Source organism: Hyaena hyaena, unplaced genomic scaffold, assembly GCF_003009895.1.
Source record: "Hyaena hyaena isolate Hyena2069 unplaced genomic scaffold, ASM300989v1 scaffold_542, whole genome shotgun sequence".
Taxonomy (NCBI): domain Eukaryota; kingdom Metazoa; phylum Chordata; class Mammalia; order Carnivora; family Hyaenidae; genus Hyaena; species Hyaena hyaena.
The window spans coordinates 1,063,818-1,076,152 of NW_024081175.1; the positions used below are offsets into that span (position 1 = coordinate 1,063,818).

The 12,335-nt window shown below is 34.0% G+C and overlaps 1 long non-coding RNA gene across 1 annotated transcript; it reads right to left on the minus strand.

The window, feature by feature from the left end:
• Positions 1 to 2,136: 2,136 nt before the first annotated feature.
• LOC120247706 lies at positions 2,137 to 6,603 on the minus strand. Its single transcript, XR_005532393.1, has 3 exons — positions 6,541 to 6,603; positions 3,177 to 3,277; positions 2,137 to 2,185 (listed from the first exon to the last, which is right to left on the minus strand). It is a non-coding gene; the product is annotated as an uncharacterized LOC120247706 (long non-coding RNA).
• Positions 6,604 to 12,335: the final 5,732 nt, after the last annotated feature.

The following is a 12,335-nucleotide window of genomic DNA, read 5'->3' on the forward strand; positions in this document are numbered from 1 at the left end:
ATTAATGTTATTTGACTCTCTACAGAATTATGGATTATATTCTTTTCTGTATCTTATATGTGTTTTCTAAATTTTCTATAATAAACATTACATTTATATAAGAATAGTAAACAAAATTATTATTCACAATTGAGGCCTAAGTATTAAAAACACTAGAACATTACTGAGGATTATAAGGAAACAATTTCCATTAGCAGATTACTTGTTCTCCTTTGTAGTGATTTCTCTGCAACTTGTCATACTATTTCACAATTTTGTCTTGGATCTTATCAAAATCCATGAACATATATGTTCTGAACAAAAATTAACAGAAATGTGCAAAACAGCTAATAAAGGACATTGTTTTTGTGCACTGATGGTCAGCACTCTGGGGACAATGTGTCTTCTTTTCTACCTTAGATTTTATTTCTGGGCCTTACCAGTCCTTTGCTCCTACCAGTGTTCATTCATGCTAAATGAACCAATGTTAAATGATTATTAAATTCCTGAAGGTAATTCCTGCCTAATTGCTGATAGCACCCTACAGAATCTGCTATGAGATGTATATAAACTGTAACCTGCCAAAATGAGACCTGATGCTGTTTTGGGAGATATAATTAGGGACAACTGCCTTTGCTTTGTTAGCTCTGAATTAGATTTAAAAGTGTTGATCCCAGAATGGAATGTGTATAAAGTTCACATTTGTCTTATCTCAGTCGGTATTTTGTAATAAGATTTTAATAGGTCTTCTGTTTTGGTCTCATTTGCTGTGATCCAATGTACTATAATAGGTTAGACAAATTGTGAAACTCCTAAAAGTATGGAGCAGTGTGGAACAATTGTCATGATTTTAAAGTGACTTTTGTCTTGCCTCATCCATTGTCTACCTGCATTTCAACTGCAGACATTTTCTAACTTAAATTTATTTATTTTTTTATCTGTGGGATATGCACAGGAGCCCTTATCTTCAGGCATGCTTTTGACCTATAACTTTAGTCATTTAAATCACCCACACAAGTTCAAGGAAAGTGCTGTGAACATAACAAGTCCTTATACAAGTCCATTGTATTTTGTTCACCTAGTTTACTGCCTTACCATCTGCCCTTCACTTCTGGAGGACTTGCAATAAAGCAGGAGCCAAAGTAAAAGCAGATACCCCACTGCTATCTATTTAACTTTCATTAAGTGAGTTGGTGCAGTGCTCAGGCGCCTTCTCAAAACCAGCCCATCATCTAAGAGTATTTACATAAGACTCTTTGCATTATATTCCGACCTCTGCAACATTAGTATTAACTACTGACATCTGCCAAGTCTGACTGGTAAGTGCTTTACAGTATCAATTCATCCCAAGCAAAAAGCATTTCTGAGTGCTGCAGTGCTCTTGTTAATGCCAATAAGAAGTATCAAGGCTCATATGACACCTAGCAGAAATTAGTACCCACATTCAAAGAAAAGTCTTTGTTATTTCCCGAGTATTATGTGGACTTTATTGAGATGACTGCATCTGACACCTGCTGTAATATAAAATGCAGCTATAATTAGCCAACTGATGCTCACTGCAGTTTAGGTCGAATCCCTTCTGTGGGAATTATGCTTTAAAATATTCAGAACTCCAAGTGGCTCTCATTACATTTAATTTTAACTTAGAATTAGGTGGTCTAGAAAAAAAATTTAGGATTGTAATAGCCCCCTGCTGAATGCCACACAGCAACGTGAAAACCCATAGGGTTTTCCCCCCTCTAAATAAAAAAAAAAAAAAAAAAAATGAGAACAGCAGACTACACTAGAGCCTTCAATTGAAGTCTGGCTTTGCTTAATTGTACTTTTTGCACTCATCAGTCTCTCCTCTTCAGAGCAAGCTACAAAAATTGCCTGAATAGCCAAAGAAAAGTTTCCCACAGTCACTGGCCACAGAAAAACACTATTGTCCTTCCTCACAGTTTGATGGACAACATTTCTATAAATGGGTAGCCAGGCTGTCAATGGTACCCTTGCTGAAAAGGCAAAAGAAGAGAACAGATTCTGCCAATATCTGACAAAGCATGTTAACACATAATCAGGCATTCAGTAGTCAGGCAGCTGCCCCTGGGACCTTCATCACACAGGTGCCTTTAAGCCATTTCCTATTCACAGATAAAGGAAACAAGCAGGAGATACCTGGGAAAGGAGCAGTCTATTATGGCTTGCCAAACGTCCATCTTCTAGGCTGTGTGTATAAAAGTAGAAAGAAGAAAAAGGAAACTGTGGTTTCAACTGAAAAACTGTAAAACAGCAGAACATTTATAAAACCTATCATTTAAGCTGCGGTGTTTTTTCCCTTTCCTTTTCTCTTTATTTATGTATTTATTTATTTTTAGGAGGGATACATTTGTTTGTTTGTAAGGCACAGAGCACTCATGTCTAGTAACAAAGGTCTATTTTCCTCACTGGCTTGTCAAATGCATTTGTCCAAAAGTCCCTTCACATATACTTACCTGCTCTAATTGAGTAACAAAGAATTTACTTTGTCACCTTAAGTGATTTTTTCTAAACACACACACATACACACTCCATTTTAAGTGATGCCAAAGTGGTAATGGGGTAGATGATTCTCTACTAAAGCAGAAATTCTGAACTATCTCTTAAGGAACGACCAAAATAAATACTTCAGGAGAATGATTACCAGTGTTCATTTTTTCATAACTGCTCAGACTAAAAATATTAGCACCGCACTGCACTGTTCTAACCAGTTAGAGGAAGTATCAGACCTTACTACTCAATTAACTCAAAGGCCCCAATAGCATATATATATTTTTTTTCAGATTAAAATTTAGTAATTTTAATTTAAGACCATTCAAATTAAAATTTCATGATTAATACCTTAAGGCTGTTAAATATGCATTTCTATTTTATTTTGTCATTTTCATTTTATTTATCAGCATACTCTCAGGTCTCCTATACTCAGTGTATGGAGCAGATATGGGAAAGAACCAGGAGTACAATTTTGGAAAGTGATCAAATCCTCGGCGACCTTAGGTTGGCTAAATGTGGTCCTTGGGGTACAGTTGAAGACTGACACACTCATAACCATAACTTTTCCTCTAAAAGGCAAGGTCCTATAAAACTACTGAGGAACAACAAAGTCAACGCAGTGATATAAACCAAATGACGTGAGTTAAAGTACTGTATTTTCAACTAACTTCTTGGGTGCTACTTACTTTGTGTAGCTTCCTCATCTGAAAAATAGGTTTGCACTGTTCACCACAAACAGTTTTAGGGAATAGTCACTGATGAAAGTTTCTGCCTTTGGTGTGGCCATCTGTTGAACAGAATAAAATCTATCAAGGATCATGAACACTTAAGAAATTTTCTTAAGTATTTTCTGACTTAAATTTTATTTTTTTCTATATTTCTTCTTTTTACTTATTTCTAGAATATAAATAAAATTATGGGGTAAATTTTAGTCAGTAAACCATTAATAAATTAGGATTTATTAATTTTATAACCTTTATAAATAGAAAATTTTCATTAAACTGAATTCAATAATATTAAGTAATTGCTTATATATAATTATTGCCATTGCTCCTACTATACCTATTATATAGCTACTTTATATACGTTTCATTATTTATTGACAACTCTAAGGTAGATCCAATTATTATTGCTTATTTATTTATTTATTTAAAAAACACTTTTAAGTAAACTCTACCCACACATGGGGCTCAAACTCACTACCCCAAGATGAAGAGTCACATGCTCTACTGGGTGAGCCAGTTAGGTACCCTTATTATTGCCATTTTATAGGTGAGGAATTTAAGGCTCTAGAAGCTAGAGTAGTTTAACCTTCTCTACTTCTCTATCAAGTTGCAGACCTCGATGTGAACCCAGATGTTTCCTTTCAAAGACCATGCTTTTCCTACGAAACTATAGTTCACCCTTTAACTAATAGGATAAAATGAATTTTTATTTTTTCATAACTTGAAAACACAGTATGCTCTTTTATTAGGTAGCACATGTACATATTTATATTTTATGATATATGTGTGAGTCTTTTTAATCATTGTAACATAAGTTAAATCAATCTCTTATCTCCAGGTAGAATAACCAAAACATTTTTGGATAGTTGACTTAATTTTTCTTAACTATCTCTAGAGAGTTTTCATGAGTGACCAAATTTATACTTGAAAATTTTAACCAAAGACTACTTTTATCTCAAAGGCATGGTCTATCTCACCGACCAGATTGAAACTCTTAAAGTCTAAAAGGAACCCAGTCTTCCGCTTTCTCAAAACATTTTTGTAACAAAATATAACTTTTTCAGAATTTTTTCTTCAGCTGTACCCTTAAAACTCCTACAATTCAAAACACTCTTTTATTTTGACTTTGGTTGAATCCACAGTTTCTTACTACTTCCCATCAGGTCAAATATAAAGGTTTTAGCCTGGTGTTCAAATTCACAGAAAACTAATTCCAATGTGTCATTTCAACTTTTAATCTCACCTTTTACTCCAGTTGAGCAAGTCTCATCTCTCCTTCCTCCTTGCTCATTCTTATTTCTGGCTTCTTAGTTGCTGTATCTCTTAATAGAAATAACTTATTTGCTTCTTTCTATCAACCTAAATCTAATATTTCATGTTCATTTAATGGTATATCTTCTTTAAGGAAATTTTCTTAACTCACTCAACACTGATCTTTTCCTTAATGTCACCTACCTTTTTTATTTTATTTTGTGGCCTATAACCATTCACTGGAATGATATGATAGTCTGCCTCATCCTCTAGTTGTTTCATGGAGCCTAGACCTATGTTTCCTAACAAATTATAGCCTCCTTTGGGGCAAAAGAAGACATGACTCCATAAACAAATGAGTGAAGAATAAAGTTTATCCTAATGCTGCATATAATATTCTTTTACATTTCTTCCTTGAAGAAAGTTATCATCCATTGATATCTTTCTCGTCCTACAACTAGTAAAGGAAGCAACACTCAAATCTGGTTTGAACAGAGAATGAATTAAAAGAGTTGACATCTCCAATCCTTTCTAGGTGAATGTGGAACTCATTAGTGTCTTAAATATGTCAGACTTTTCTCCTTCTGAGCACATGAGTGGATTATCATTTTTGATCCCATTTGAAGTTAGCATGGCCATATCCTTTGCATTAGTCAAGTAATGTGACCAGAAGTAACAAACATCACTTTTAGGGAGAAGCTTTAATATTTTGTGCTTATTTTACATTTTCCTTTTCCTTTTTCACAGTAATTGTGAAAGAATGGAGGTAGACCCTCTTCCTTAGCCAAAGTCTCTAAATGAGGATAATGTACAGGAGAGTCCCCAGCCAACTAATGATGTACATGTAACAGGAGCAAGAAACATACTTGTCTTGTTTTAAGGCACTAAGGCTTACTACATCAGACTATTCCTGATGTAGTAGCTTACTTAGGTCAATATGGAAGTCAATGTCAAGATATGAGAAGACTGAAAAACAGAATGACTAAATTAAAGCATCTTAAAATATAATCCATAATTATATAAAATTAGGCCTTTTACTTTTTAATCTGGTGGGTGGAAAATCAAGCTCAATAGATCCTTTAAACAAACATCTTCTTATTGAGTTGTCTATAATTTCTTTTTCATTTTTGGTATCCATAGTACTTTCAAACTCTATACATTATTTAAAAATTTTATACTGACCAGACCAAAAAAATTTTATACTTAACCAAAGACTACTTTTATCTCAAAGGCATGGTCTATCTCACCGACCAGATTGAAACTCTTAAAGTCTAAAAGGAACCCAGTCTTCCGCTTTCTCAAAACATTTTGTAACAAAATACAAAATCTACTAAAATCTTAACTACCAGAAAGTTTAGTGTTAGATTTCTGTAACTTTTACATATGTAATATTTCTGATTGAATATTAGAATATCATTTGTGTCCTTGTAGATACAGCTACAAAATGATATGCCTATTTTGGGCATTATTTTGCTGTTGGTAATGTTCAGGGAGTAAAAATAAGAAATCACAGATCTAGCTTTATTCATTTCCTTACAAGTTTCTTTTATTTAGTTATGGCATAAATACACACTTTGAAATTTTTATTTATTGTTTTGTTATACTTGTTTCAAAAGGGAATATATAGCTCAAGTTCTAATTATGAAGTATGATAACCTACTGAGTATGCTTATTTTGTTTTTACTTCTATTCTTTTTCATATACTAATAAGCTGACAGATACATTCCCCTCTGACTACATTCTTCACCACACTTAAGTACTATATAGTTAAGAATAATGAAATTTAAAAAGCACAATGAAAGAACAGCACAACTGTTTCTTTTTTTCTCACTCTTGAGGACTCATTGCAATATTTCCTGCTCCATATTAAGTTTGAGAGCTTCTGAGAAGTATTCTTAGAATTCTGATCTTTTGGAAAGAATAATGATTCAATTAGGGTTTTTTTTTTTTTAATCATGATGATTACTTTATGATAATGATCTTATATGGCTAAGATGTTGTACTTATATTGCACTTATAGGCAGCATTTCATTTTAGTAAATTCAGAGAATCATCCATGACTTTATTATTGTACCTGATTTTTACAAGTTCTTTATCCAAGAACCTCTTCATTCTCAATTGAAATGGGGATGTTATTTGATAAAGTGCAGGGATAACCAGTAGCAGCTGAAAAACATGACAAAATGAAGAATATCAGAACCGTTTGAAAACAAACCAAAAATTCCCATCTGTGGTCTTCAGAATCCACCTTGGAATTGGTTTATAAACCAGTCTTATAGAGGTGCCTCTCCTTTAAGTTTCATTAGAGAAATCCAGACTTTAGTAACATATATGGTATAAAGCATTAGTTTCCTCCCACAATGAATGCAGGGAACTATGGCTATATCACAATCATCATTTCTAATAACATCCTGCTAGCTTAAAACTGAAGCTGGCCAAATTGCTGACAATTTCATCTTCATTCACTGGAGTGGCAAGACATGGATAGAAATAGCATTTAAAATGAATTATGTAGTAGAGTGATTTTTAAAAAAAGTTTATTTGTAAAAGGATTAACCATTTGTTTCTTTTGCCATCCCCATATAAGTTATTCAATTTACCAATGTTCATTCAACCAATATTTATTGAACCCTGATTATGTGAGGGAAATGAAACCCACGGCATTGCATAGAATTAGAAAGCAGGTTAAGATATACATCATAGGAGCAGCACAGACAATGCTGGCTCTCTCAAGAGAGCTTCCAGTTACAGGGGCCAGAAAAGGCTTGATGTGAGAGATAAGTCTTAAAAAATAGGTGAGATTTTTTAAAAAAGGCAATATTTTATTTGGTATAAATGGGAATAATAAAACAGACAAAATGAATGCAAAAGGGCAATATGGGTGACAATGAACTAAATATAATATAGTAATTGCAGAGCACTTATACCAAAGGTAAGTATGAAAATGGGATGGTTATAGTCATTAGGGTCAGAATCTTAGTTATTGATGATGGTGATGGGTTTCAGAGAGGTATGTTTGGATATAGTGAAGTTGTCCTTCTTTGAGAGAGTTGAATCAGTTTCATACAGGAAGCAGAAAGGAATGGTAAGAAGAGTCTAGCCCTGGAAATTAAAAAAAAAAAAAAAAAAGTGCCTCTTTCTTTGCAATAGGAAGCCATCCTTCTTTACTAAGAAAGAAGATCCAAGGTCACAATTATCTATCGTGCCGTTCCTTTCTTTCCTTCTGTTCTACGTAAAGTAGCTCAGCCCCTAGACCTATCTTTTCATCAACACATACATTCATTTCAACAGTTATTGAGCACCTACTATGTGCCAGGAACAAGCATAGAGCCTGGCACATGGTTGATACTCAAAAGTTTGCTGCTTGAAGGCAGAGATAAGGAAAAATTAAAGAACACTAGTTATCTTTAAATTTCTCAGTAAAGTTGGATGGATAGTATCTGGTGAGAATGGAAAGGGTAAGTAGCGAATTAGATGTGTGAGCAGAGAGATCTGAAGCACCTTCTAAGGGAAGTGTGCTGGGGAATAAATGGGAGATCAATATCAAGATTGTCAAGCAGCAATGAGAAGCCAGTTGGAGTAGGTTAGATTGATTTTGCAGTGGGCCAGGGGTACACATAATGTTATGACGTTCTTCAAGAATACTATTTGAACAAAATTCTCTATAGGACAGGAAAAGGATCAGGGAAAGGCAAAAGGGTAGTGTAGTGACTAAAGGGCATGGAGGAAAGATAGGGGTTTAAGAAATGCAAAATGGAGTTTCTCATTTCCCTATAAGCAAGCCCTGTCTCCTCCAAATAACATGATGTTACATGATTTTTCTCTCATATTTTTAATCCATAAAAATTGATTTAGAATTATATTCCAAACTGTCCCATTCTAAAATCACATTCTAACATGACTTCTGAAATACTTGATTAGTAAACTAGTCTTAGAATTGTTTTACTTAGAATGTCCACAGAAGTGTCCTCTTATGATAAACCGCTATACTAAACTTTCATAAAACTATACAAGTATAAATGCAAGAGGTTATAAAATTAACATTAAATAAATAACATTTACTTCACCATTGTGAAGTTTTGGCAATCCCATACTATAAGCCTTATAAATCATTTTTAAAAAATAAATGGGAGATCCTTTCAGAGGACATTAATTTACACAAAATAAAGAACAGCCTCTACTGGTTTAGCTATTATCACATCCATTTATTCTGCTCATTGTCTAATCAGAATTTATATATCCCATGTGTCTGCATATCTGAGATGACCATAAGAAAATATGGCAAAACAGCATTAGCTTATTAAAAAATGATAGAATTGAACACATCACAATTCTAAAACTCTGTGGCAGAATTAGTACCTTTTATTTTAAATCTATTTTCTGACACCTGGATTTTCTTCAGTGTAGATGGGTTCCTAGTCTTGGATGGAAAGAAGCTGACTGATTCTGGCTATTCTCAATTCCTCTTTCAGAAGCCAGGTAGGTAGTCCAAATAAGCTATTATGTAGTGGTCAGAAAAACATCATTCAAGAGGGTAAGAACTTAAAAGCTCTTCAGTACATGGAGTATTTTTCCTTTGGGAATCCTAAAATTCTCAGGATAGGGCTAGGTACATACCAGACACTCAAATACTTGTGTGACTAGACTCCATACAACCCAAGGATGGATCTGTATCTCCTGCCTACCAAAGCATCAGACACATAATTTGTTCTGAGGAGGAAGGAAGCCAGGAGGCGCAGACACAGTTCAGTTTTAAGTAATAACATTCTCCTGGGCAGTATCTTGAAAGGATCAGGCACTGAACAAAACATCTGCACTTTAACAACTGTCTTAATAATAGCACATGTTATTAAACACCAAAGGACTCTGAAACTACTCACATTAAAAAAATTTAGAAAATTGCATTCAAATTATAGATAATCTACATATGAAATCACTTGCAGTTAATGTGTTGCTTAATAAGCACACATTTGTTCCTGTAAATTTGGTATTTTCTTCGCCCATGATTTAACTAACTCACCTTTTAGAGAAAGTTGTAAGACTGTATTTTAAATCTCAATAGTTTTATCTTTTTTTTTTTTTGAGGGGGATACTGCTGCTGCCTGGGTATAAGAGCAGGAGGTAAAGCCAACGTAAGGGGTTTTGTTCATTATCATCACAGTAAGAGTTCAAAGCAATAACAAAAAAGGTAATATAGTTTATTATCCTCAGGGAGATTTTCCAAGTGTTTTGGTACCCCATTTGTATTGACAAAAATAAATTAGATGAAATTGACCGGAAAGAGAGCTCTCTATATGAAGAGTTCAAAAGATGAATTATATTACCCTCCAGTTATTGCTAATAACAATAATTTAGCTTACTACTTCAGTTTATAGTTTACAACATGCTTTCACATACCCTATCTCAATTGATTTGAACAACTCGTAAGTTAAATCATGCAGCTAATACTACACCATTGATTTTTCTCCCCCTATTTCCTTGATTTTTTCAATTCAGTCATCACAGAAAATTATAGGAAAAATTGTCAGCAAAGTATACAGGAAAAAAAATCACTCTAAACCAATCACAGTTAATATTTGGTGAATTTCCTTTCAGTCTTTTTTCTATGCATTATTCCAGTATTTGCATTAACAATCTATGCAGTTTATTATCCTACCTCTTTCTTTTGACATCATAACAATCATGTTCCCATTTTGTTTGAGTCTTTAAGTATCATTTGAGTGAATCCACAAGATAATTCTAGTTTTTAAACATGTATAAATGGAAGAGTATTTGGGTATCTTTATGCTCAAACTTTGTGTTTTATTTTTTTAAGTTTATTTATTTATTTTGAGAAAGAGAGAGACAGCACAAACAAGGGAGGGGCAGAGAGAGGCACAGAGGGACAGAGGGAGAGGGGGAAAGAGAGAGAATCCCAAGCAACCTCTGCATTGCCAGCATGGATCCTGACACAGAGCTTGAACCCACAAATGGCGAGATCATGACCTGAGCCAAAAACAAGTTGGATGCTTAACCAAGAGTTGGAGCCACCTAGGCACCCCAAAATTTTGTGTGTTTTAAGAGAATTTCTTAGAATAGATGACAAGATTATATTTATGAAATACTAGAAGCAGCCACAGGGGTTTCTTTTTCTTTTTCTTTTTTTTAGAAGGAATTTGATTTCATGTAGTCATTGTTCTGGCCTGTGAGAACAATCCTATTTTTACAATCCTAAAAAAAATCTATAAAAAGTTTTCCTTTCATCTCCCTTACATGATAAAGACAGAAGCCCTCAAATCAGTTTTCATTTTCTCTTCTCATTATATTCTCTGGTGAAGAAAGAAAACATCTAGTTGCTATCTTAGTATAATAAGATATTAAATGAATACATTTAATATGTTCAAAGAAATAAAAGAGGAAATCAACAAATAAAAATAGGTGATTAAACACACACAATAACTTAGTAGTTAAGAAAAATAACCAGACATATTAAAAATAAAAACTATATTTTACATTTAAAAAACTCAGAAGATGGGCTAAATAGCAGATAAAATATAGATGAAAAGTAAAGTAATGAAGGAAGACGGAACTGAGGAAAGCCCCCAGCACCAAGATATAAGAAAAACAAAATATAAAAGATGGGGTGCCTGGATGACTCAGTCGGTTAAGCATCTGACTTCAGCTCAGGTCATGATCTTGTGATTCATGAGTACAAGCCCCCTGTCAGGCTCTGGTGACAGCTCAGAGCCTGGAGCCTCCTTCAAATTCTGTGTCTACCTTTCTCTCTGCTCCTCCCCTGCTCGCTCCCTGCCTCTCTTTCTCTCAAAAATAAATAAATGTTAAAAAAATTAAAAATTTAAAAAAAAAAAAATAGAAAAGAAATGACAGACTACATATTTTCAGGAGGAAAAAAAATAGAATGGTAGGTGAGCAATACCTTAAAATAAAATGACTAGCAATTTGGCAGGATTTTTAAAAAAGATTCATGTGTTCAGATTTTAAAAATTTGTCAAATGCTGATCAAAGTTAAGTTAAAAAAAACCTCATATCTAAACTTGTGGTAAAACTTGTGAAAGTAAAGGATATATTGACAAGCTTCCACAGTGAAAACATAGAATACTGTAAAAAATGAGAAAATACTGTCATTAGATTTCTCATTAGTAACATTAGTACTAGGAAAACAAACAAACCAACCAACCATAAAAATACTTTCAAGGTACTGAGGAAGAATAAAACAAAACAAAACCTGGAACCTAGAAACCTTTGACAAGTCAAACTATCACTCAAGAGTGATGACAAAGACTTTTCAGGCATATGGGAATATAGAAAGTTTAACACTCACAGATCTTTGCTTTAAGATGTTCAGAGAAGTGGACTTGTAATTGTAGTTCTTGAAGCAAACTCAGTAGCAAAACCACTCTTTTAAGTGGTGTTAAATCAGAGTCAGAGAATGAACTTCTAAGAACAGTAGAAAATTAGACGTCTAGCCATTGTCAGGGACATCTGGGAATTGTCTGTGCTTTGCCCAATACCTTCTCCCTACCCTTATTAAAATATAGCCCTGCTGGTACTAATGGCTTAGCACAAATTTGGCTTTCTCAGTTCAGAAGGATGTTACCTGTGCTATGTGTCACAACCACTGCATGAACCATAAGGGAACCAAAAGGCTAATTAAAGCAGTGGCAGACCCCTACATCTGACCAAGATGGAGTAATAGGGACAAGATTTAGCCTCCCACTTAAATGACTAGGGGGAAAAAAAGCAAAAACACAAAAAAGAAGCAACTGTTTTTTAGATACAGGATAACAGGAAGTATAGAACTGTCATCCCCAAAGGAAAGGAAACAAACAAGTTGAGCCCAGTGATTGCACCAGTTTGCTGCCTACAGAT